This window comes from Castor canadensis, chromosome 1 (genome assembly GCF_047511655.1).
Source record: "Castor canadensis chromosome 1, mCasCan1.hap1v2, whole genome shotgun sequence".
Taxonomy (NCBI): Eukaryota; Metazoa; Chordata; class Mammalia; order Rodentia; family Castoridae; genus Castor; species Castor canadensis.
In genome coordinates this window covers 91,920,825-91,947,154 of record NC_133386.1, presented here as the reverse complement: position 1 = coordinate 91,947,154, position 26,330 = coordinate 91,920,825, and the positions used below count along the sequence as shown (strand labels likewise).

The 26,330-nt window shown below is 37.3% G+C and overlaps 1 long non-coding RNA gene across 1 annotated transcript; it reads left to right on the top strand.

Annotated features, from left to right (window-relative positions):
• Positions 1–6,227: 6,227 nt before the first annotated feature.
• On the top strand, positions 6,228–25,766 carry LOC141420792 (uncharacterized). The gene is made up of 3 exons (XR_012445435.1): positions 6,228–6,304; positions 12,988–13,038; positions 25,632–25,766. It is a non-coding gene; the product is annotated as an uncharacterized lncRNA (long non-coding RNA).
• The last annotated feature ends 564 nt before the right edge of the window (positions 25,767–26,330 follow it).

The window sequence follows — 26,330 nt, the reverse complement described above, 5'->3', positions numbered from 1 at the left end:
TCACTTCTAGAGTATATGGTAAAAATGTTGGTATGTTTACAAGGGTAGAGCATGGTCCCTGTGTTATCCTTTGGGACAGGGCTGCTTTCCTGAACTGAGCTGTGATTAGAACAAGAAATAAACTTTTTTTGTGAAACTTGGGTAGAGCATGGTCCCTGTCCCATCCTTTGGGACAGGGCTGCTTTCCTGAACTGAGCTGTGATTAGAACAAGAAATAAACTTTTTTTGTGAAACTTGCTAAGATTTGGGATTGATTGTTACAATAGTTAACTTGCTGTAACTAATACAGGGTACAAAGACAAGTTATGCTGGAGATCACACAAGAGGAGGAAGGTACATACATACAGGGGGTAAAACGTAAAATGTGTGAAATTTAATGATCGGTATATAATAGACTGTGTTGAGTCATAGATATGATGACATTTTCAATTATTTAGTTAAAAATAAGACTGTTGTAGAAGACCACAGCATGAAAATTCACATTAGATAAAACAAAAACAAAAACAAAAACAAAAACAAAAAAAAGCGAGGGTTGCTACATGTGGAATATCTTTTTGACATAGTTTGTGAAATTTCTTTCTCATGAAGATACAGATCCACCTCAAGCAATTAAAGTGTACAAAGTAATCCCATTCCAACTTATAAAATTATATTCAAAATTAGAGAATAATTTCAAAGTTGTAGCTAAAAATCTGACGCTGAATGGTGGGTGCTGTGCTGTAGGACCTTCCTACCACTGAGGCCTCTTTCTCCGTCTTGCACTTGGATTTGCTCTTGCGTAGGTGAGGCTTGTGCTTTGATTTTTCTCCTCTTCATGACTGGCATTTGTGGGAGGACTAGCCATAGGCTGATGTTTGGTTTGTAAAGGATAGCAAAGGGAACATTCCCTGGCCATCATGGGCAGGTTGGATTATGCCACATTTCCTATTCTGTCCACTTAATGATTCTGCTCCCAGGGGCCTGAGCCTGTGGATATTTTTGAAGATTGACTGCTGAGTTTTTAACAGTGCAGTCACAGGATTCTCATAGCACCTGTCAGTATTTAATGGACATCTCCCTGCTATCTGTACTGATTAAGGAGTGTGGATTCTGGGGTCAGTTGATTGAGCTGTAAGTCCTGGCTCTGATACCTATAGTCTATAGTCTAGGGCAGTGTCACTCACCTGGGCCTCAGTTCTGAAGGATATGGAGAGGATTAATGAGAGATTGTTTGGAAAGCAGTTAGATCAGGGCCTAGCAAATATGAAATATTCAAGAAATAAGAAATATCATTATACAGGGTTTCTATATCATTGTCATAGTAATACTTTGTATTACTGTCACATAATTATAAAACTATATTTTGTAACTTGTCTCACTTCAATTAATATTTGCCAATTGTCACAGGATGCAGTACTTACCTCATTGACGTTCAGGTACCACATGGGCAGTTCAGCTCAGGACAGGGACCTCCCTCATTAAACACACAACTGTGAGCCTATTTTAGGCAGTAACCTTAGGGACAGTTAGTGAGCATATCATATACAACTAGAGCAAGGGTTTGATTTTCCTATCCATGGAATTATAGAAAGTGGGTCACCCTGATCTAACAAGACTCTTTATCCTTGTGGGGGGTGAAATATTAACTATTTTTTGTATGAGGAAAAACGATGGTGGCATACAGAGAAGTTAAAAAAAATAAGGCAGACATGCATATCACATAAAATTTTTTCATAGATTCATGAAATAGATCATATGATTTTAATATATTGCATTATTCTTGGTCCAACTTTTCTTATATTCATAATTATGCAACTTAAAATATGTAGACATGGTTACATAATTGTGTCACCACCTGAACTTAACCATTTTTCACAGAATAATTTTTGAACAACTTCAGTGATGAATAAAATGAAAACTTTTGCAATATTTTTCCTTTCCTATTCAGATTTTAAGTCAGAAGTTTCCTAACTGTAACTGAAAGTTACATAGAATTTAGGGGCAGCAATGTAATTTTGTAAACAGGACATTGTCAAAAAGTAGTGTCTGGATAATATAAAAAGAGCTTTTCCTATCATCTTTTATGGTAATTATACTTTATATCCTCAGATTATTGTCAAATGCATTCATTCAACAAACACTTAATGAATTCCTTGCATGTACCAATTACTGTGCTAGCCTCAGGAAGATAATGATATACATTCCAAACCTTTGAAGAAGTCATTGACTGGTAGAGAAGATTGGCAAAGAAACTAATAATTATATTATAAAAGGTGATAAAATCAAGGTCTAGACAAAGGTGAGGAGAGTGAGAATCATTTCATAAAACCTTGCATCCTGCTTATAAGCAGCTTTTATGAATATATATATTCATAGTATAATATACATTAATATTATATTAGTATATTAGCTCATTACATATATAATATATATATATATATATAGCTTGCGTACAGATCATAGTCTTACATTTATTACATACTGTAGCCAATGCAGTCAGAGATGTGATACTACCTAGGTACATATTACTTCCCTATAAACATATTCAAAATTCATTGACTGAAATGTATGCTTATGGAAATATTTCCTTAAAAAACCAGCTTATTTGGGATATGTGAATAAAAAATTTTCAAGGTGCAAGCTAGGAATAATTTGACCAACTTCTTATAGTTAATGAAAGCCTGCACTAGATGTCAAGTTTCCTTTCTTAGTCTTCAATAATCAGAAACTAATTGCATATGTCAAATAAACACATAATATTATAAGCTCAAAGAAGTATGTACTTTGTTAACTTGTTTCTCATCTACTGGAAATGAGGTTATAGTTTAATATAAGGACATGGTACAATTTAAAAGAACACTTAAAAAAAATACAGTGAACTTTTATGATTAAAGATAACTTTTTAGAGTTAATGCTACAGATATAAGATTGCTGATATGGTGCCGGAGAGTGCAATAAATTTTAATCCATTCCTTTAATGTGTAGTTATGGTAAAAAGGGTCAAATGCCCAAGGTATCACCAGAAAAGTGTGAAATAAATGCCTATGAACATTAAGGGAAAAAATTATTATATTAAAAATAAGAGCTAATTGAGAGCAAGTTAAAGTAAGGTATATTGCAATTATTAATTTATACAATAGTCTCTAGCTAGATGTTCACTATCCACAAAGAATGATAAGAGTTTGCCCCACTAAGTGAACATGGATTCATTGCTATTAGTTTAAATTGTTACTATAGGAATGTTCCTTAGGCATATTAGACAAGTTACCTAACATCCATGTAGGTAGTTTCCCAATTATTGTTGGATTGTGTTCCAAAAATTTATAGATCATTCATTTATTTGAACTTCCAACTGAAACAATATTATACATGGATATTAAAACCGGCTTAACTATGAAACCTATTGAGCATAAGTTTACCTGGGAGATAAAAGGGAGGATACAAGTAGGAGGGGGGAGGGTGAGTGAAGGAGATTAAGGTGAGGATATATGCTTGATGGACTTCATATACCTATATGAAGTAGAACAAAGAAATCCTTTGCAATTGCTTTACGTGGGGTGGAGAGGTGGTTGAGGGGAAGAGAAGATGGGGGAGATCTGACCAATGTACAATATATGCCTAAACAGAATTATGAATAACCCCCTGTCTAATGAATACATCTTAATATATTCTTTATAATAAAAAAAGTTGTACTTGAAACCTATCTGTTAGTACAATCAACAGTGTTTTCCTGAGAAAATGCAGACAGAGTTCTAAGTCAAAATGCTGGCACCTTAGCTCACACCCCCACCACAATGGAAGCAAGAATCCGCTCTGCTTCAAGACATTGCTGGTAACTCTGAACAGCCTGGAGCCGGACAGTAGAGGTAGAGATAGGGATGGCAAGGCCAGAAGGAAACATGCCAATGGGAGAAAATTCCCTACTGAAACGGTAAGTTCTTTGAGGGCTAAGACAATGTCTTTGAACAGGAGTGTTTAAATAGCTTCCGTGAATTGTTTAGTAGTAGTTAAAGTCAATATATAGTTATCCCATAAATAAATTGATAGCTTGAACCAGTTCCATGAGCTGAACTAAAAAATGGGTGCTACAATTGAAAATGCTTCAAAATGCTTCAGATCTCATAAATAAAATCAACATTCTCTCAAGTAGGATGAATAGTGGCACACATGAACTGCTGTCATTATCCTATTGATTGGTCACTTGCTATGGCCCTCTTAACCCTACCTTTTTATTCTGTCTATTCCGTCTATCCCAGCAACTTTGAATTATCTCCATAATTTATCAGCATTTTATTTCCTAAGTACCCCCAATTAGTAAAAAATTTCTCTCAGAACGATAAATATTTATTGTGTACCTCCTTGCTGTATGATGCAGTCCTAAGAAATAGGTATGTTCACCTAGTGAGACTCAAATTTATTGATTCAGGTTAGAGTGTGTATCACTGCAAGTAACAAAACACAATTAATAGTAATTTAAATGAATGGTTTACTTTTTCCTTACATTAATCAGAAGTCTGAAAGCAAAGAGTATAGATCTGATACAGTAGCTATTTTTAGCAGATTGAAATTATCATTCATGTAATTCTTGAAATAATTTATTTTTCCCCCTATGGATCCCATCCCTATTTAAAATTTGATGTTCTGTTCATAATGGAATTTTTACATTAATTTTTATTTTAAAAAGTATTCATGAAAATATTCATCTTTGTTATTGATTTTTTTGGTGTTCCCTTAAATTTTGTGCCCTAGACAAAGGCCTCACTCACCTCACTCTACTCCTGGTCCCATCTTTTCCAATGACTAACAACCCTAATTAACCACATGTACATTGATCACTTTCTGAATCTATCCCTTGAATTACTTTCCAGTGATCCAAAGCTTCAGGATGAGGAAAGATAAGTCAGCATCAAAACCAAACAAATTGGAGTTTGTGTTTTCAGTCATTGGAAATAAGAATAGAAGGGACCAACCTTCTCTAAGCTGTTTTACTCAGGAAGGCCATGAAATATGGCTGAATGGAATAGGAGATCACATACTAATAGCTTAACTCTTCACTCTGGCTTCACCTTTTAGAATCTGTGAACTAATGAGAAAATCGTAAATACTATTGGCCTCTTTTTCTTCACCCCTAAAACAAAATTAATGAAGTCCTCCTTGTTATGCCTCCAAGGTCTAATGAAATCAAAAGTGTGAAAAACTTTATAAACCATGGAAGTCTGAGTTTTGCAAACTCTAGAGTTCCCATTGAGAAGTTTAGCTAGGAACAGAACAAAAGTGACCACTGAAAGATCAGTGCCATAGAATGTTAACCACAATCCAGGCCAGCCCTTCCATTCTGCCATGGTAGAAGTGAGGATGGGGATCCTGCCAGGCTCACATCTTACATAAGCTCAGACACATGAAGACTGGCGAAGTGGCAGAGATGAGGACATGGGTTTTCCGAGCCTAGCTGGAGGCCAGTACTGTCCTCATTTCAGTCTTGATCTCTAGAACATCACAGGGCAGAAAAAGGACAGGTCCTTCTTTGGGGGGACAGGGAAGAAAAAGACAGATGGAGAGGGAGATGGAGATGGAGAGGTAGGAAGACAGAGAAAAGAAGGAAGAGAAGAGGAGAAAGAGTAAAGAAAGGGAGGGAAGGAGGGAGGAAGAAAGGGAGGGAGGACTTGTGTCTTTTTTTGAGGAAAATAGTAGGTGCATAGGGAGAAAGAAAAGAGGTAGGAAATTGAGATGATCTGTCTGAGGTGTGGACAATTTGGCCTGAGACTTGTATAACTGGCATTTCCAGGCTCCTATGGTGAGGTGTGGCTGTACCAACAAACCTTAACGAGTCAGACAGACCAGGTTTTCAATTCCAGTTGGTTTTGCCTGTGGTGTATAGACATTAGTTTAACAAAGAAGCAAGGATGAAAGCAGGAAAACTATGAGGTAAGAATTAGTCACTGATGTTTACAAATAAAGCATCTCTGAAAAAAACTATACATTAAAATGATGTAGCTAGTATGGAAGAGTAATTTACTTTAGAAAATAAAGCAGCTAGAATACTCCTCCAACACACACTCTTAAATAAAATTTCATCTCTTAATTTTTCCATTCTTGTGAAACTAAAATTTTGCAAGCTCCACCCAATTCCTTGTTGCTATGCCTGACTCATCATCTAATTATTAGTTTTTATATAGTACAACTTAAATTCTATTGGCACAACAAGGGAATTTTATTGACATTAGTCTTAAAGGGAAAAAAAATCGAGCATTGAGAGCAAGAGAACCAAACTTTAGTTAAGTAGTCATGTCTCATAGCACACAAGGACATGGTGCAAACGTTAAAGGTAAGTGATACTCACAGCTAAATTATAAGCAATGATTTTTAGAGAGCAAATTTCTCTGTATCTTCTTCAGGTCAATCCTAAAATCTAATCAATCCTTAACATTACTGAAATCACTCAGAATGTTTTCTGCTTGGCACAGCACTTTAGCTGGTTTCTGCTGGACTCTATACAAAAGATGAATGGAATTCTAGTGACTAGATTGGTATTATTATTATTTTTTTTGCTGTACCAGAGTTTGAACTCATGCCTCAAGCTTTACTATGCTAGTGCTCTACCACTTGAGCCATTCCATCAGCCCCTAGTTGTAGCAAGCCTTCTCACATTTTCCTGGTTCTGACCTAACTGGGGGCGACGGGAGAGGCAGAAAGGACAAACGATAGAAGACAAAGCTGGGGCCAGGTGTGCTGGGCACTGGGATGGAGACACAGAATAGCTTCATTACTTGTTTTCTCTTATTTTTTAAGGTCTTGCTTCTTTACTATTCTTTAAAACCTTGCTTCTTTTCTATTCTTTAAAGTCTCTTTCCTTAGACTCACTCTGTCCAAGTTTTCTCTTAGCTTTTCTTTAGCATGATCTCTCTTAAAGTCTTAGCCCTCAGACTTGCACTGTCCCATGTTTCCTCTAATCTCCAGCATAACTCAAGCCCACCAGCAGTGTCATTTTTGCAAGCAGCCCACCAATCAATCCATCCCCCATTAAAAACTCCCTGGTCCTGTTAGAATAGCCATCATTAGCAACACCACCAACAACAGCTGTTGGCGAGGATGCGGGGAAAAAGGAACCCTCTTACACTGTTGGTGGGAATGTAAACTAGTACAACCACTCTGAAAAAAAATTTGGAGGCTACTTAAAAAGCTAAACATTGATCTACCATTTGATCCAGCAATACCACTCTTGGGGATATATCCAGAAGAATGTGACACAGGTTACTCCAGAGGCACCGGCACACCCATGTTTATTGTGGCACTATTCACAATAGCCAAGTTATGGAAACAGCCAAGATGCCCCACTACTGACAAATGGATTAAGAAAATGTGGTATCTATACACAATGCAATTTTATGCAGCCATGAAGAAGAATGAAATGTTATCATTTGCTGGTAAATGGATGGAATTGGAGAACATCATTCTGAGTGAGGTTAGCCTGGCCCAAAAGACCAAAAATCGCATGTTCTCCCTCATATGTGGACATTAGATCAAGGGCAAACACAACAAGGGGATTGGACTTTGAGCACATGATAAAAGCGAGAGCACACAAGGGAGGGGTGAGGATAGGTAAGACACCTAAAAAATTAGTTAGCATTTGTTGCCCTCAACGCAGAGAAACTAAAGCAGATACCTTAAAGCAACTGAGGCCAATAGGAAAAGGGGACCAGGAACTAGAGAAAAGGTGAGATCAAAAAGAATTAACCTAGAAGGTAACACACACACATAGGAAATTAATGTGAGTCAACTCCCTGTATAGCTATCCTTATCTCAACTAGCAAAAACCCTTGTTCCTTCCTATTATTGCTTATACTCTCTCTACAACAAAATTAGAAATAAGGGGAAAATAGTTTCTGCTGGGTATTGAGGGGGTGGGGGGGAGAGGGAGGGGGTGGAGTGGGTGGTAAGGGAGGGGGTGGGGGCAGGGGGGAGAAATGACCCCAAGCCTTGTATGCACATATGAATAATAAAAAAATAAAAAATAATAATAAAAAATAAAAATAAAAAAAACACATGAAAAATCTTATATACTGAAGGACACTAGCTATCCTCAAGCCTCAATTAACACAGAATAAATTTAAAGTTACACTTCAAAAAAAAAAAAAAAACAAAACTACCTTGTCCTCCTCCAGTGAGTCTTTTATATCCAGTGGTAAACAAGGAGGTGGAGCAACAGTTCTCAGGGAGGGGTGTGACCTTGTAACAAAGAGAAGCCTGCATTCCTACTTCTCTGAAAGTAAAAAACTTAGGAAAAGCAGTGAGCTGCACCTTGCACTATCATGCCAAACTCAGCCTGCCGATTATCGGGCAGCTGTGCTTCTGTCAAGTTCTCATAGGCTTCTCATGATCTCTCCCCACGCCGAGTGACTAGACTGGAATACTTATGTGAAGACGTCAGCAAAAGTATTGTATCACCTAACACTGCCAAATTTCCTAAAGCCTGGCTACTCCTCATGGAAACACCAGGAACCTCTCATAAATTGTAGAAGTGGTCACAGATTAGTAGCCACTTTTCTGGAAAGTGTAGGTCTATCCCCGTTTGAAGGGTAGTACTTTTGTGATCTATGCTATCTGTGATGAATGGTTCCCAGTCTCCCCAAAATTTAAAAGAAGATATAGGTGTATCTTTTTCTGTTATGACATGGGAATTTTAATAGGTAATAAGGTATCACAGAAATACACACACACAGGAACTTTGGTAGTACAGTCAGACTTCTATAATTGTGGTTCTGCGTTGTGGACTCAACAAACCACAGATCAAAAATATTGTAGTTGGGGGAAAATTGCTGAGTATCGAATGAGTATGGAATGTTTTCTTGTCATTCTCTATATAACAGACATAATGATTTTCTTAGCGCCTAGATTGTATTAGGTATTCCAATTTACAGAAGAGTTACAGAGTACAGGAGAATGCATATAGGTATTATGTTAACATCATGCCATTTTATGTAAGGACTTGATCATTTGGAAAAAAAACTGGAACCAATACCCTGACAGATACTGAGGGATGACAGTGTATATGTCCTGAGAACATAGGTTTACATGTTTGCCATGGTGTTATGTAAAATATGAATGAAGGATACCCAGTATAACAGACTTTTTGTCACTCTATGGTACAAATACTTAAGCCACAATCCATATACTGTTGAGCCAGAATGAGGAAGAGAGTTGAGAGAGAAGCCAGGCAAGTGGGAGAAAATCACTGAGGTTCTGTCCTGAGCCTGGTCACCCAGCCCATTAGATATAAAGTCTTTGTTAGAGAATCGTTTAGCTCTTGAGCTCATAAGGGACAAGAACTATGTTATCTCCTAAAGGGAATATGGAGTCATATTTCCTGTGACCTCCATCCTTCCTTCCCTACCTCATTTATATTTCTGATTCCCAGTGCTTGGTTCCCTACTTTTCAAGCTCCCCACCTACATAGGTTTCTTCTTATCTAGAAGAAACATTATTCCAGTTAATGGAAAACAAACCTGGCTAGGTATCATGAGAAACTCAGATGTAAACGGCGGGGGTGGGGTGGGGTAGGGGGGAATAGATTAGAGAATGGTTTTCCGTCATTAGCGTACATAAGAATCAACTGAGGAGAATGTTAAACACAGATGGTGGGTCTCACCTTCAGAGATTCTGTGCAGTAGAACTAGGTGGGTCACATGAATTTGTATTTTTGACAGCTTTGCAGGTGACGCCAATATTACCAGTCAGCAAACCACACTTTCTGTAGTAGTCGGTTAGAGTCACTCCATCACTCCCATGATTGGGGACGTTAATGTAGATTATCATTTGCCTTATCATCATTCTGTGATTACCTTTCAAGTCTTGCAGGGGAATCTAGCTATGATGTAGAAGAATCATTACCGAGGATGTGAATCAGAAAGGGGGAAGAGGTCACTGGGCCAGCTCAAGTCTTCTATGGTTTCTGGTGTAAGAGATTAGAGAAATCGTGTCTTAATTATTATGGTTTTATAATATTTAATAGTAAGTAGTGTAAGTTCCTCTTATTAGCTTCTTCAAATATATTTACTCTGTGCTCATTTACCACACTGTCTTGTGAATAGCAGTATTTGGAGTTTTTTTTTATTATATTCATTTTCAAACAAGACACAATTGTACTGTCAGTTTCTATTTTGACCCCACATTTATTTGAGTAATTTTAGATTCTCTAAGAATGTCTATTTTCTACTGTCATTAATTATTTTGCTATTAATTTATGATTTTTGAAATTATAATGAGAGAATATTGTCTGAGCAATTTCTATGCACTGGGACTTTTGTAAAATTACCATGTTTCAAAATTATGAATTTTCTCTAGAGAGGATAAAATTAAATATTTTAAAATTAGACCTTTAATTTTAACATTCAAATTTTTAAAATTCTTGCATATCATGTTCTTTTAAGCCTCTTGATCCTGTTTAAATTTGTCATTCTTGTTGAATTCTATTTTATCTCCTGTTGGTTTCACTTCATCTTCTTTTCTTTGTCTTTCTTTATTTCTCTTTACACATTCTGTAATGTTTAAGCATTGAACATGTTTTAAGGTTATCTTATGAGAATGGCATTTTACCTAGATTTGGGTTTTGTGAAGTTTTTTGTTCTTTTTTTTCAGTGCTAGGGTTTGAACTCAGGATCTTGAACTCTACCACTTGAGTCATGCCCCCAGCCCTTTTTTTGCTTTTGTTATTTTTCAATCAGGGCTTCTTTTTATGCCTGGGCCAGGCTGAACTGCAGTCCTTCCCCGTGTAGCTGGAATTACAGCCGTGTGCCACTGTGCCCAGCTTTTATTAGTTGAGAAAAGGGGGGGGTGTCTCACTAACTTTTTGCCTGGGTTGGTCTCAAAGAGTGATCCTCCTGATCTGCCTCCCAAGTAGCTAGTATTAAAGGCACAAACCACCATGCCCAGCCTTACATTTGGTATTTTGATCCAATCTGAAAGCCTTTGCTTTTCTTTTTTAAAGTAAAAGGTTATAATTTATTTATAGTTATTATCAATTACTAAAAACATCAACTGATATTTGTTGCTTATTTGTATAATTCCTTCATTTTTACTTTCCATTATTTTTCTATCTGTTCAGTATTATTTGCTTCAAAATTCTAGCATTTTGAAAGTTGTGCTCCATAGTTTTATTTTGTGTGTAATTAGTTTTAATCTTTTAAAAATTATTTCCTCTATTTTACTGGAGTTTTTTAACTTCAAGTATGAGACACAGCTCATCTGTTCTCAAGTTAGAAGTAAACTTCAGGGCATAGCATCTATTGTTGTGTCACTCCAGAAGTAAAGCCTGAAGAAAGAGGGACTTTGCTCAGTGGAAAAAGGGTAACCAGGAGGCCGCACAGGCACCACTCATTCCACTGTATACCCGTACACACTGACTAACACAGAACATTGGCACCAGACAAGTGGGGTGCTGTGACTAGCTGACAATGTGGCTCAGATGCCTTTGGAACTAGTTTGTGGGAAGAATTTAGGGATACAGGTTAGAGAAACCCTACAATGCTAATAGGTACAGCTTCATGGGTGGTTCTGATGGGAGCTCAGACCAGGATGCAACAGGAATGTGGACAGGCAGACTGTGCTGATAAAGGTTCAGATTAGAATGAGAATTCTATTTGGAACTGGACTACAGGCCAGCCAATCATTTTTTCATGCCCCAAGACTATGTGATGCTGGTTTTACTGGCATCCAAAATGCAAGTTATGGGGACCATCCAGATTTCAAAGGGAAGCCTGGGAGCCTAGGTAATGAGTAGCAGGATCAGAACCCCTGCAGACAGCCTCTGAGAGGGCAGTGCATGAAGCTGTGAGGTAAAGTCAGAGTTAGAATGGAGACTCCAGAAAATTAGAGATGCCAGGAATGTGGAACATCTGCTGAGGAAAGTCACAGGCAACAAGTGGAGCAATGCCAAGAGAGAGGCTATGGATCTACAACTGGCAAGGTCATGGCGGCAGGCTGCCCAAGAGCTCGGGGCCCACATTTCAACACTGTGTACCCTGGATGCCAGACATGGAGACATACGATTTAATCTTTGCCCTGCTGGTTTTGATCTTGCTTTGGTCTTATCTGTCCTTTCTATGCCCCCATTCCTCCATTTTGGAATGAGAATGGTGACTCTGTGTAACTGAATATTGGAAGTATGCAATTTTCTTTTTGATTTTTATAGGTGCTCACAGCTAAGAGTTTGCCTTGAGTCTCAGAGAAGACTTTGGACTTGAACTTTCAAAGTGTTGGAATTGTTCTAACTATGGGGACTCTTGGAGACATATGGAATGCATTTTGCATTATGAGATAGACTTGAACTTTTGGGGGGCCAGGGATGGAATGAGATGGCTTAAGGTGTTTGGGTGTCAAATTGACAAGGGGTAGACTTGTGATAGTTAATCTTGTCAACTTGATTGGGTTAAGAAGCATTTAGGAGATTAGTAAACCGCACCTGTGGGTGTTTCTGTGAGGATGTTTCCAAAAAGGTTTAACTTAGGGCAAGAAGACATACTTTGTAAGTGGGCAGCAGTATCCCAGAGGTTAGGGGGGCTCAGTGAAATAAAAGGGGAAAAAGGAGAAAGCCGACTTGCATAGTCATTCTAATCTCTCTGCTTCCTAGCAGCCATGATGCTCTGCCACGGCCTCTGAAACCTCCAAAACTGTGAGCCACAATAAATCTTTCCTATTTGTCACAGTGCTGAAAAGTCTAATACAACCCCTAAGACTAAAATAGCTAGGTTGCAAGGTCATTGCATATTTCGTTTTTTAAGGAAACTACTCAACTATTTTCAGAGTGATTATACCATTTTACCTCTCCACCAGCAACATAAGAGTTCCACTTCCTCCATGGCTTTGCCAGCATTTAGTTTTGTCTGTGTTTTGTTTTCAGTGGTTTGGTTCATGCTCTTGTTAATTTAAGTTGCTCTAATGGGTATGTAGTGGTATCTCAGATGAGTTTTAATTTGCATTTCCCTGATGTTAACAATGTTCCATATCTTTCAGGTGTTTTCCCCCACTTTTTTCTTTGGATTATTTATCTACCTATATTGAGTTGTAAGTATTTTGGATGTAAGTCTTTCTTAGCATTTTGTGTTGTACATATTTTCTCTTAGTTTGTGGCTTTTGAAGACCAGAAGTTTTTAATTTCGATAAAGTTCGTTTTGTTCTTCTATGCTTAATGCTTCTAGTGTTTTGTATAGGAAATCTTTGTATTCCAAAAGATCACAAAGACTTTATCCTATACCTTATTTGAGAAGTTTTATCGTTTTAGATTTTATGCTTAGGTCTATAGTTTATATGCAGCTGACTTTTATGTATTATATGAGGAGGGATTGTTCATTTTTTTCCCCCCTCAAATGAATATCTAGCTGTTCAAGCAGCATTTGTTGAAAAGATTTTAAATTCTCCATTTAATTGCCTTGGAAACTATGATACAAATTATATATTTATATATATATATAAAGTATTTTATATAATTCAATTATAACATATATGAATTTGTTACTGAGCTCTTTATTTTATTAGTTTAAATGTCTATTTATTTATTAACCTATTATAGTTAGGATTTTTTATAAGTTCTACAAATACATATATAATCACGTGAATACATACCTAGGGTTTCTCTCGGATCTTTGAAAGGGACATAGTAAAGACCTCTGAAATGTAGGCTTTCACGGCTTCATGATAAACCTTTCTCTACATTCAACAAATTATTTCATGAATGTGAGAGTGAATGGATGAATTAATGAATATTCCTCATAGAAGGAGGTCAAACATTTGTGGTTTGTACAAAATTAGCAAAAAAATGGATGTTTGGCAAAGTCCTGGGACCTTCTCTTTGCTGACATGTATGATGTGCGTTTTTTAAGAAATGTCATTTTAGTTAGAAATGATAAATTTCTTCTCACTTGACTGAAGTAATTGGCAATGATATTTTCCTTTCAGTAAGCCAATAATGAGAAAGAGAAAAAAAATTCACCTACCCAGTTTGAAGGAGAAAAAAACGTGTCAAATACTGAGACCAGAACCTATCCCTTGGTACACGTACTATTACATACATGATAATAAACTTATACTCAGAAGCTTTAGTCACATTTAATGTGTAATTGGTTGATGAGACATTACGTCTTCCTGGGGAATTTTTCATCTGTGCAAAGATTAAAGGCGCTACATAGGGCTCAGCTCTCTGGTGATAGATATGAGGAGGGTAAACGATGCAGAAGGGTGGGAAAGATTTGTTGGCTGGACTTCAAAGACGGGAAGAGTCAGGGACTGGCTGCTACCAGAGCCACACCAACTGGCATGGTGGATTATCTATCTATCTATCATCTATCTATCTATCTATCTATCTATCTATCTATCTATCTATCTACCATATCTATCCCTGCCTCTGCATTTCTTTTCCTCCACTTATGTATGATGGAAGTAACCTTCGAGCATTTCCCCTCCCTTCTCATATTCTGCCTATGTGTTCCAGATGGGTCTTCAGATGAGGGTGTGACCTACTTCTAGCTTTCCAGACTATTCTTTCACCCTTGCTACAGTGATTGGTTCTACAGATGGATATGAAGACCACGCTGGCCCAAGCAGAGTCAGCCTGTGACTTTTTCTGGCACTCTTGAGAAAGAGAAAGAGGAGCTTTCTGCTAAAGCTGTTCACCTGGAAGTATGTAAAGCAGGCACTGAGGGACACTCTTGCCACCAAGTGGAGAGAGGTTGCCTGTGAATGAAGTTAACACAAAGACATACATAGTTGGGACATTGAAATGGAGAGAGAAAATGTCTTGATAACTTTATCTTGGCTCAAGCTATATCTAAAGCTAAACTCCATGCCAAGCCATACCAGTTATGCGAGATGATGACACACTTTTCCTTTCTTCCTTCCTTTCTTTCTTCCTTCCTTCCTTCCTTTGTTCTTTCCTTCCTTCCTTCTTTCCTGGTAGTACGGGGGTTTGAACTTAGGGCCTTGTGCTTGCTGGGCAAGCACCTACCATTTAGTCTTGCCCCTCACCTTTTCTTTTCAGCTTTCTCACTTAAACCTTTTCTGTTACTTAAAACTAAAAGTTAGCTGAATAATACCATTGGTTTTATGTAAGTGAGCATAGGATTATTCAAGAATCATCCAAAGAGCATGTCTTGGAGGAAGTTATATACTTACTCATTATCTTTGCTAAGATTTAGCACTGAGCTGAGAACCAGGCTATTTACATTTTACCATGACCCATTCTTGTAGGAGAAAGTAAAACCTGTATCATGGGTGTGAAATTGCACATTCCAAATACACATGTGTGTTTGTGTGCACTTAGAATTTGAAACAGTCTTGGAAAGTCTGTTACAGTGGAAGAGAAAGGGGTAATAATACATTCTGGAAATAAGGTCTGGGATACTTAAGGTCAAAATGAGGGACAAAAGCATATTTCACAATTTGCCTTGAGTTGATATGATTGTAATCTAAACTTCTATTTCTGGGGATCAAACCCAGGACCTCCAGCATGCTAGGCATGCACTCTTCCACTGAGCTACACCCCAAGTCTTTTATGTAAACTCTTAAAAGGATTTATTTTCAATGAAATTGCAGCTCAAGAAAGCAATCTTGAGCAAAAACAGCAATGCTGGAGGTATCATAATGCCTGATATCAAATTATACCACAGAGTCATACTAACAAAGACAGCATGGTACTGGCACAAAAACAGGCATGTAGCCCAATGGAAAATACTATAAATCCCAGAAATAAACTACCGCAGCTACAGCCATCTGATTCTTAAAAAACATGCCAAAAACATACTTTGGAGAAAAGACAGTTTCTTCAAAAAAAGTGGAAACACTGGATACCCACATGTAGAAGACAGAAAGTAACCCCTATCTCTGACTCTGTACAAAATTCAATTCAGAATTCAAAGACCTTAATGTAAGACCTGAAATGTTGAAACTACTGGGAAAAACAGGAATAACACTCGTTTAGGCATATAGGCATAGGCAATGACTTTCTGAATAGTACTCCAATAGCTCAGGAAATAAGAGCAGGAAATGACAAATGGGACTGCATCAAATTAAAAATCTGCGCAACAAAGGAAACAATTGATAGAGTGAAGAGACAGTTTACAGAATAGGAGAAAAATCCTGGCAAGCTATTCATTGGACAAGAGATTAATATCTAGAAAATATGAAGAACTAGAAATATTAGAGACCAGAAAGACAATAATCCAATTAATGGACAAATGAATTGAACAGACAATTCTCAAAAAAGTACAAATGGCCAATTAATGAAAAAAATGTTAAGATACTTAGCTATAAATGAATGCAAGTCAAAATGACATTGAAATTCTATTTCATCCCAGTTGGAATGGTTCGCATCAAGAAAACAAACAAACAAAAATGGCACTAAGGATGGGATGGAATATTTACATATTATGGTGAGAATGGAAAATAGTTCATCACAAAACTAAAAGTAGAACTACCATATGACCCTGCTATACTACTCCTGGGTATCTACCTGAAGGAACGTAAACATACAACAGAGATACCTGCACATTTATATTCATCATAGCACTATTCATAATAATCAAATTATGGAATAAGTTTAGGTGCCCATCAACAGAAAAATGGATAAAGAAAACGTGGCATATATACACAATGGAGCATCATTGAGCTATAAATATGAATTAAAATTATGTCATTTGCAAGAAAAAGGATGGAACTGGATATTATCATATTAAGTGAAATAAGCCAGACTCAGAAAGACAAATGTTGCATGCTTTCTCTCATACGTGGAATCTAGATTTAAAAAAAAAAAAGATATGAAAGTAGGAGGGGGGCTATTTGAGGAAGGTGGGAGAGAGCAAAAAGAAGGTGATGAGGGGTGATCATGATCAGAGCACATTGTATTCATGTATGAAAATGTCATAATGGAACCTTGTATTTTATATAATTAACACATTCTAGTAAAGAGAAAAAGAAATAGCACAAAGTAGAGCTCAAAGAGCATAAAACATTGTTTTAAGAAACAATGTTTCTTAAAAGTGGCTCATGGAAGACGTTGCACAAGGATTTTTGCTTTGATTACTTTGATCTCATTATTCTTATCCAAAAGCCAAGTATAAAAGATATTTCATACATAATATGTACTCAATAAATGCACATTAAATTTGGGAGGACTGGAAAGATGGCTGAAATGGTAAAGTGGCTGCCTGGAAAGCACAAGGCCCTTCCTGAGTTCAAACCCCATACTGGAAGAGAAAGAAGGAGAAGAAAGAGGAGGAGGAAGAGGAGAAGGAGGAGGAGGAAGGAGGAAAGAGAAGAAGAATCTTGCTGGGTGATGGTGGCTTATGTCTATAATCATAATTACTTAGGAGGCTGAGTTCAGGAGGATTGCCTTTGAAGGCTACCCCATACAAAAAGTTTGTGAGATTCCCATTTCAACCAAAGACTGGGTATGGTGGTGTGCACTTGCCATCACAGATTCTGCAAGAAAGATAATATAGGAGGATTGTGGTCCAAGGTGACATGGGCAAAAAGTGAGACCTTATCTCCAAAATAATCAGAACAGAAAGGGCTGGAGGCTGGCTTAAGCAGTAGAGTGCTTGCCTAACAAGCACAAAACTGAGTTCAAATTCCAGGACCACAAAAAAGAGACAGAGGGAAAAAAAAAGGGAAAACAACCACCAGCTTTATATCCAGCCCAAATGTAATCAATATGAATCAGGCAGTAAAGAATGGGCAGAGTTGCACTAAAAGGAAGAAATTATGCTGATCTTATCTATTGTCAAGGAATGAGATGCCCCCATAGAAAAACTTTCCATACTCACTCTCACTCTTACAACCATGTCATAACTTGCTCCTATCCACCTCAAAGCTCTCTTGCCTCTCTTAACCAGCCACCAAAGTCTTGCATACTATTGGGTGCCTTTCCTTACAAGCTTCTGAAACTTTCCAACACCCTGCCATTGCCAAAGCAAACATATGAACCATTTCTTCTTGCAGGAAGTTTTTGACAAGGACTGTAATAAAATATGTGTTTTTAAAAAGCATTGGGTTGGTTCTTGTAAAGCTATGGGAAATCTCAACAAGCACAAATAGCATCAATTTCTCATTCACACTGGCAGGTAGTTGGGGCTTCACTGGCTGTGTGTGTAGCCTCTTCCTGGCCTTTCTGTGTGGATGGTCCCCTTTCTCTTCATTTCACAACTGTTTGATTTGTGAGTTGTGTGTGGGGTGGGGGTGGGGGGGCGCTTCCTTCTTCAGTGAACACCAGGTCTCTCCAAATGATCAAATGCTCTGCTTTGGTGTCCAGATCTCAGAGGAATGTGATCTTCAAGTACCATTTTCTACTTAAAGAAAAGCCCATTCACTTGCTGGCACATGTGGAGAAAACATTGCCTTTCTCTCCAGGTAACCAAAACACTGTTGTGCTCCCCTGAAGATGGGGATTTTTTAACCTCTGTGTACCTTGTTTTGAAATCTCTGAAATAATAGTATTGACCTTAGGCAGTCATTTGGAGGAGTGAGCTAATCAGATAATGTGCCCATCATGTGTGTACATCTAGGTTAGGTCCTGTGTTTATTTTGGCCCCTTCTTTCCTTCCAGGGCAGTGTGAGTTTTCTTTCAAGTTTCTCTTTCTCACTCTGAGTTTCTAAAACAGCTTTTCTTTTCTTCTTTTTTGTTTTCTCTTCTCTGTCCTTTTCTCTCAATCTGTCTCTAGGTTGTGCTGGCTTTATTTATTTATTTTTTGTTCATCTGTTAAACATTTATCTTTTTTTTGATTTTTTTTTATTATTCATATGTGCATACAAGGCTTGGGTCATTTCTCCCCCCTGCCCCCACCCCCTCCCTTACCACCCACTCCGCCCCCTCCCTATCCCCCCTACCCCCTCAATACCCAGCAGAAACTATTTTGCCCTTATCTCTAATTTTGTTGTAGAGAGAGTATAAGCAATAATAGGAAGGAACAAGGGTTTTTGCTGGTTGAGATAAGGATAGCTATACAGGGAGTTGACTCACATTAATATCCTGTGCATGTGTGTTACCTTCTAGGTTAATTCTTTTTGATCTCACCTTTTCTCTAGTTCCTGGTCCCCTTTTCCTATTGGCCTCAGTTGCTTTTAAGGTATCTGCTTTAGTTTCTCTGCGTTGAGGGCAACAAATGCTAACTAATTTTTTAGGTGTCTTACCTATCCTCACCCCTCCCTTGTGTGCTCTCGCTTTCATCATGTGCTCAAAGTCCAATCCCCTTGTTGTGTTTGCTCTTGATCTAATGTCCACATATGAGGGAGAACATACGATTTTTGGTCTTTTGGGCCAGGCTAACCTCACTCAGAATGATGTTCTCCAATTCCATCCATTTACCAGCGAATGATAACATTTCGTTCTTCATGGCTGCATAAAATTCCATCGTGTATAAATACCACATTTTCTTAATCCATTCGTCAGTGGTGGGGCATCTTGGCTGTTTCCATAACTTGGCTATTGTGAATAGTGCCGTAATAAACATGGGTGTGCCGGTGCCTCTGGAGTAACCTGTGTCACAGTCTTTTGGGTATATAACCAAGAGTGGTATTGCTGGATCAAATGGTAGATCAATGTTTAGCTTTTTAAGTAGCCTCCAAATTTTTTTCCAGAGTGGTTGTACTAGTCTACATTCCCACCAACAGTGTAAGAGGGTTCCTTTTTCCCCGCATCCTCGCCAACACCTGTTGTTGGTGGTGTTGCTGATGATGGCTATTCTAACAGGGGTGAGGTGGAATCTTAGTGTGGTTTTAATTTGCATTTCCTTTATTGCTAGAGATGGTGAGCATTTTTTCATGTGTTTTTTGGCCATTTGAATTTCTTCTTTTGAGAAAGTTTTGTTTAGTTCACTTGCCCATTTCTTTATTGGTTCATTAGTTTTGGGAGAATTTAGTTTTTTAAGTTCCCTATATATTCTGGTTATCAGTCCTTTGTCTGATGTATAGCTGGCAAATATTTTCTCCCACTCTGTGGGTGTTCTCTTCAGTTTAGAGAGCATTTCTTTTGATGAACAGAAGCTTTTTAGTTTTATGAGGTCCCATTTATCTATGCTATCTCTTAGTTGCTGTGCTGCTGGGGTTTCGTTGAAAAAGTTCTTACCTATACCTACTAACTCCAGAGTATTTCCTACTCTTTCCTGTATCAACTTTAGAGTTTGTGGTCTGATATTAAGATCCTTGACCATTTTGAGTTAATGTTGGTGTAGGGTGATATACATGGATCTAGTTTCAGTTTTTTGCCGACTGCTAACCAGTCTTCCCAGCAGTTTTTGTTGAAGAGGCTGCTATTTCTCAATCGTATATTTTTAGCTCCTTTGTCAAAGACAAGTTGGTTATAGTTGTGTGGCTTCATATCTGGGTCCTCTATTCTGTTCCACTGGTCTTCATGTCTGTTTTTGTGCCAGTACCATGCTGTTTTTATTGTTATTGCTTTGTAATATAGTTTGAAGTCAGGTATTGTGATACCTCCTGCATTGTTCTTTTGACTGAGTATTGCCTTGGCTATTCGTGGCTTCCTGTGTTTCCATATAAATCTCACGGTAGATTTTTCGATCTCTTTAATGAATGTCATTGGAATTTTGATGGGAATTGCATTAAACATGTAGATTACTTTTGGGAGTATCGACATTTTTACTATGTTGATTCTACCAATCCATGAGCATGGGAGATCTCTCCACTTTCTATAGTCTTCCTCAATCTCTTTCTTCAGAAGTGTATAGTTTTCCTTGTAGAGGTCTTTCACATCTTTTGTTAGGTTTACACCTAGGTATTTGATTTTTTTTGAGGCTATTGTAAATGGAATTGTTTTCATACATTCTTTTTCAGTTTGCTCATTGTTAGTGTATAGAAATGCTAATGATTTTTCTATGTTGATTTTATATCCTGCTACCTTGCTATAGCTATTGATGATGTCTAGAAGCTTCTGAGTAGAGTTTTTTGGGTCTTTAAGGTATAGGATCATGTCGTCTGCAAATAGGGATATTTTGACAGTTTCTTTACCTGTTTGTATTCCTTTTATTCCTTCTTCTTGCCTAATTGCTCTGGCTAGGAATTCCAGTACTATGTTGAATAGGAGTGGAGATAGTGGGCATCCTTGTCTGGTTCCTGATTTTAGAGGGAATGGTTTCACTTTTTCTCCATTAAGTATAATGCTGGCTGTAGGTTTGTCATATATAGCTTTTATAATGTTGAGGTACTTTCCTTCTAGTCCTAGTTTTCTTAGAGCTTTTATCATGAAATGATGTTGGATCTTATCAAAGGCTTTTTCTGCATCTGTTGAGATGATCAAGTGGTTTTTGTCTTTGCTTCTGTTAATGTGGTTTATTACGTTTATTGATTTTCGTATGTTGAACCACCCCTGCATCCCTGGGATGATGCCTACTTGGTCATGGTTGTGCTGGCTTTAAAAGGGAGTCCAATCTACCCAGGAGACTGTCCTCTTCTCCTATTAATGAAGTTGTGTTGTGAATTATAACAATATTTTTATTAACACAAGTACTATCTTTAAAATATTTAACTATCAAAGTCACTAAAGTGTCAGTGAATAATTTATTTGTGTGCCAACTATGGACAGAAATGTTTGTAGAGGAAAGGCTAATCCATGAGGGAATCTAAATAACACTCCTTCTCCTCCTAAGAAATTTGGTGATAATTGCTTTAAAAAAAAACTGATAGTAGCTCTAAGAAAAAACTGATAGTATTCTCCCTATGAAGAAAATGTTACTGGTTTATCTCAAAGATGACTCTAGTCATAGGCTTCCACATTAAAAGTTATAGACCTATGGGTCTAGCTTGGAAAATCTTGTCATAAAGATAGATCAACCAACCGTGTTATATGGACTTTGTGTGGACCCCTATAAAAATAAATAGACTATAGAACAATAAGAAGAACTTGAATGAGACAACTGAGGGAACTTGGACACTAGTTACTTGTGATATAAAGTAATTATTGCTGATTTTTTATGCATGATGATATTATGGTTGAAATTTTAGACTGATCCTATATTTTTTAGAAAAACATGAGTTTCTCTTTTAGAGGAATGTGAGTGCATTAAACATGAGTGAAATGACATGGTATGTGGTGTTGCATTCAGTGTGAGTGGGGGAAAGAGAGTGGAGGCATAGACAAAACAAAATTGAACATGCATTCAATCTGAGTGATAGATTCGTTGAGATTCATTAGGCTTCTCTTTTTACCTTTGCCTATACTTAACATTTTCACAATTAAAAAAATTTTTAAAAATTAGTCTCTATTAAAAACAAAAAAATCAAGTTAGGTCTCTATTTTTCTCCTATCTTTGAGCTTATTTATTTTAAGTTCAAATTCTAAAAATGTGCATGTGTCAAGAGGATTTTTATTCTATACAGGGCTGTAGACCCAGATCCAAGACATTAGGACTTTAGAACATTATTATTCTGCTTTTCCCAGAACATTGATGAAAGGAATAATATTTATGGAAGACAAGTCGGATCCTTCTTGACCTCCTGTAATTATTTGATATCACCGACCACTCACTTTCTCCTTTCTTTCCTGCCATGTTGGAAAACACTCATTTCTCCTTTACTCTCGTTGACTCCCTCTGTTTTCACTAGTTTCTGCGAGGCACCAAATAAGTCATAGTTCTTGGTTTTGTTCTGTGTTCCCTTCTTTTTCTCCATACTTCTTTAATTGTTGATTGTCCCTGTTTCAAGGTTTCAACTAAAATGTCAGTTGACATTTTACCCTGCTCTGACTATATGACTTGGAATCTACTTTGTTTTGTTAGGCTTTCAAGGTATTAATTCATTCATTTATGAATTCACTTTTCAAACATTTTTAAAGCTCCTGCTAGGTACCAGACATTAGTTGAATACCGAAGACACAGGACTGAATAAGACATAATCCTTTTCTCAAAAATTTCACAATAATGCACTAGCATTTCTTCGGTTTATTTCTCAAGCTATGTTCTCTTTCCTAAGAGAGAAATAGATGAGCTTGCCAACTGGGTGGTTGGTTAGCTCTTCAAACTAGCATATATATATATATATATATAATTTTTTTTTTTAAAAAGAGCCTAGCTTCATTCATCAGCCACTCCTACCCATATTTTTCTCACCATTTCTATTGGTGGCCTAGTATCTAAGCACTGAATTATCTTCTTCCCTATCTTGATCCCTGCTCCTTCTCCGAACATACCTCACACTTTAGTCAATACTTATATCTTGAACACACCCAACCGCTTCAGACATCCTATATCCAAAGACTTTACTCTTGAGAACTTTTTCCTTGAATTTATCTGGTATGTTAGGGTTTCATTTTAAAAGTATTAACTTTTTTTCACCAATTCATGTTCCCACCTCAAATCTTTTTGTAATGAACCTTCTCTGTGTGTCTATCTATGGAGGATGTAGCATCATTTCATTTTATATGTGCAGAAGGCAGGTGACCTGCCCAAGATTAGACTACTGGTGAGGGTCAGGGTCAGAGAAAGTTTGCCTGGTTCCCACATCTGAGTCCTTTCACTGCTTGATAATAGTGAAACAAGTCTTTGTAGCTTCTCTTCAAAGCATTGTTCAGTGTGTGGGGGGCGGTGGGAAGGATGCATGAAGTAGATTAAGGTGAGATAGATTTCATAAACCTATATGAAATAGAACTAAGATGCCTCTTGCAATTGCTTTAAATGGGGCAGGGAGGGGGTTGAGGGGGAGAGACAATGGGGGCAATGTAAATAATGTACAATATAAGTCTAATCAGTATTGTCACTATGAATACCCCCCTGTGTAATGAATATATCCTAATAAAAATTTTATAAAAACAACAGCAACAAAAACAAAAAAGCATTGTTCCTTGAGATGCTAATCGATGTTATTTAAAAAATTCTGCAGAGAAGTGGAAATGAATTTGGGAAATGATAGAAAGTTTCAACTGGTTTCTTTTCTGCTAGTATTCTGTGACTCTTTAATATGCTAATGTGCATTGTGAATACATTATGCCCAAAGTACTTTAGTGCTTTTTAATGGTATTTGATCATTGTTTTATAGCCTCTCTCAGGACTTACTTTCACCATAATAAATCAAAGGAAATTTCATTTTAAAGAAAGGGAACTTTGAGTCACACAGCACTATTTCTTATTTTTTTCGCCAGGAGAAATAGGAACCTCAACATTCTCTGATTGACTTTGTACCAATAGGATTAGTGTGAATTCAATCACATGGTTTTTCACCCCTTGTCAAAGCCTTTCTTAAGCTCAGTGCAGTTGAGGTCCGAAGAGGCCCCTCACCTTTTGACAGAGAATCAGTTGAATATGTGTATACATGCCTAGGAAAATAATATTTTAATTAATAAGAGTTTCCATTTTTTGAGCAGTTGCTAAATTCAAGTCATTGGGGCAAGATTTTAATAAGTATTATCTCATTTAACCCTCACAACTGCCCTGAGGAGCAGACACTAATGTGACCTCTATTTTACAAATGGGGAACAAAGTCTCAAGAGTACCTGCAAATTCATGATCAATTGCACAAGCTAAAGTGACAAGCTCGAGGCTCATGCCCAAATCATCTCACTAGATCTTGTGCTTTTAGTCTCATACTTTGACTCATTATCAAAATATTTAAAAATAAATGAATTTGATTAAATGAACAGAAGAACATACCATCAGGTGTCTGTATCCACCTGACGACTTTTTAGAGCTATACTCTTTGAAAATATAGTCTCTTCCCTGTGAACATGTGAAGAAAAGTCACTTCACTCCTTGGAATGACTGGAATGACTGTGAGAGATACTTGTTTAACCAGGGTCATAATTCCTCTGTCAGCATATGGAACTAGAGAACCAGTTGCTGCGCCTGGACTGTCATCATCCTCACTCTTTGTTGTTGCTCTGTAATTACACATCTCACTTGTGGCAGGCATGAATCAGGCATGCTTACACAATCTTGACTTTCCTGAAGGAGAATTGCCTGTTAGTTGTATATCAACTTCTCACCTGCCAAACCAGTAAAGAATCAACTTTAGCTATTCAAGCAGGTGACATGTCAGCAATATAGACAAAGAATTTAAAAGGAATGAAGTAAAAAGGATGTGCATACTCATCTTGTAGGTAACTTGTTCAATTATAAGAGAGACAAATTACAAATGCTACGATACCATCTTCAAAGGGAAGTACACATGTGTATCTAGATAAATTTCTCACATTGAGATAAGATAATGAGATATATGTGGGTGTGACTAAAGAAGGAAATAGTAATTATCTAAGGGAGTATGGAAGGAGTAGATAGCCAAGGAGAGAAAGAATCCAGTGACTCAAGAGTTAAATAATTTGGAAACCAAAATGTGTTTTAGGAAAGAGGAGACATTTAGTCAAAGGACTGAATCCTTTTTGGTCCTAATATTAAGTCCATTCACATAACTATCTGATTCAACAAGATAGAGTTTGAAGATTACTTCAAGTTGAAGGTATAACACCACCTCTTTACAGCCTTTTGAAGTATTTTGGAATTCTCAAAACCCAAGAGACTCATAGAGCAATGTTGCTGACACTAGTCTTACCCGTGTGTCCATGAAAATAAACACTGGAGGGTGCAGTGATCCTTTTCATAGTGGGAACACTTATATTCTGCTGTATTTTCACCTACTAGATTTATCTTACCCTGACTCTTTCTTCACAGGAATTGAGGAGGTGTGATACACATCAAGATTAGTGAAAACAAGCAGCTCTTGTTCTCAGCTCCCAGTATGGTCTGAAGGATGGCAACCACTTAAAAAAGTTCTTGTTCAAAAAATGAATAAAGAATCTACATGACTGAAGGAAAATCTGGCTTAAGCAACTATTATTGTATTTTCTTCCATAATCATGAGATTAACTGTTTCTCGAAAGGTCTACAGGTTCTTACCTCACATAACCTTTTAAAATCTAATATCAAGTGGAATTACTAGATTTAAGGTGCTTACCTTTCTTCATTGGGGCTACTGCCAAAAGCCAGTGGAATGACACTGTAACTATCAGAATTTGGACATGTCAATATAGAAACACTTCAGTTTGACTGCCTTAACTTTTTCTTTTCTAGCATGACTAAAATAATAATAAGAGTCTTTGCTAGAATGTTCTTTTAAGAATATACCTATATAGCCTAAATGGTTGATTTATAAACATTAGGTAACATCAAATCCTCTGAGTTTCAAATTTGCCATGCTTGCAAAGGATACAGATTCCAGGGCCCAACCCCAGAATATACCTGAGAATACCCAAGGGGGTGTGGCATGAAAACCTACACATTTTGAAAGCTGGAATCAATTTTGAAATCACAGTCTTCTCCTTGGTCTATAGGGACAAGCAGATGAGACACAAGGTCATGGCTCCAGTGGTG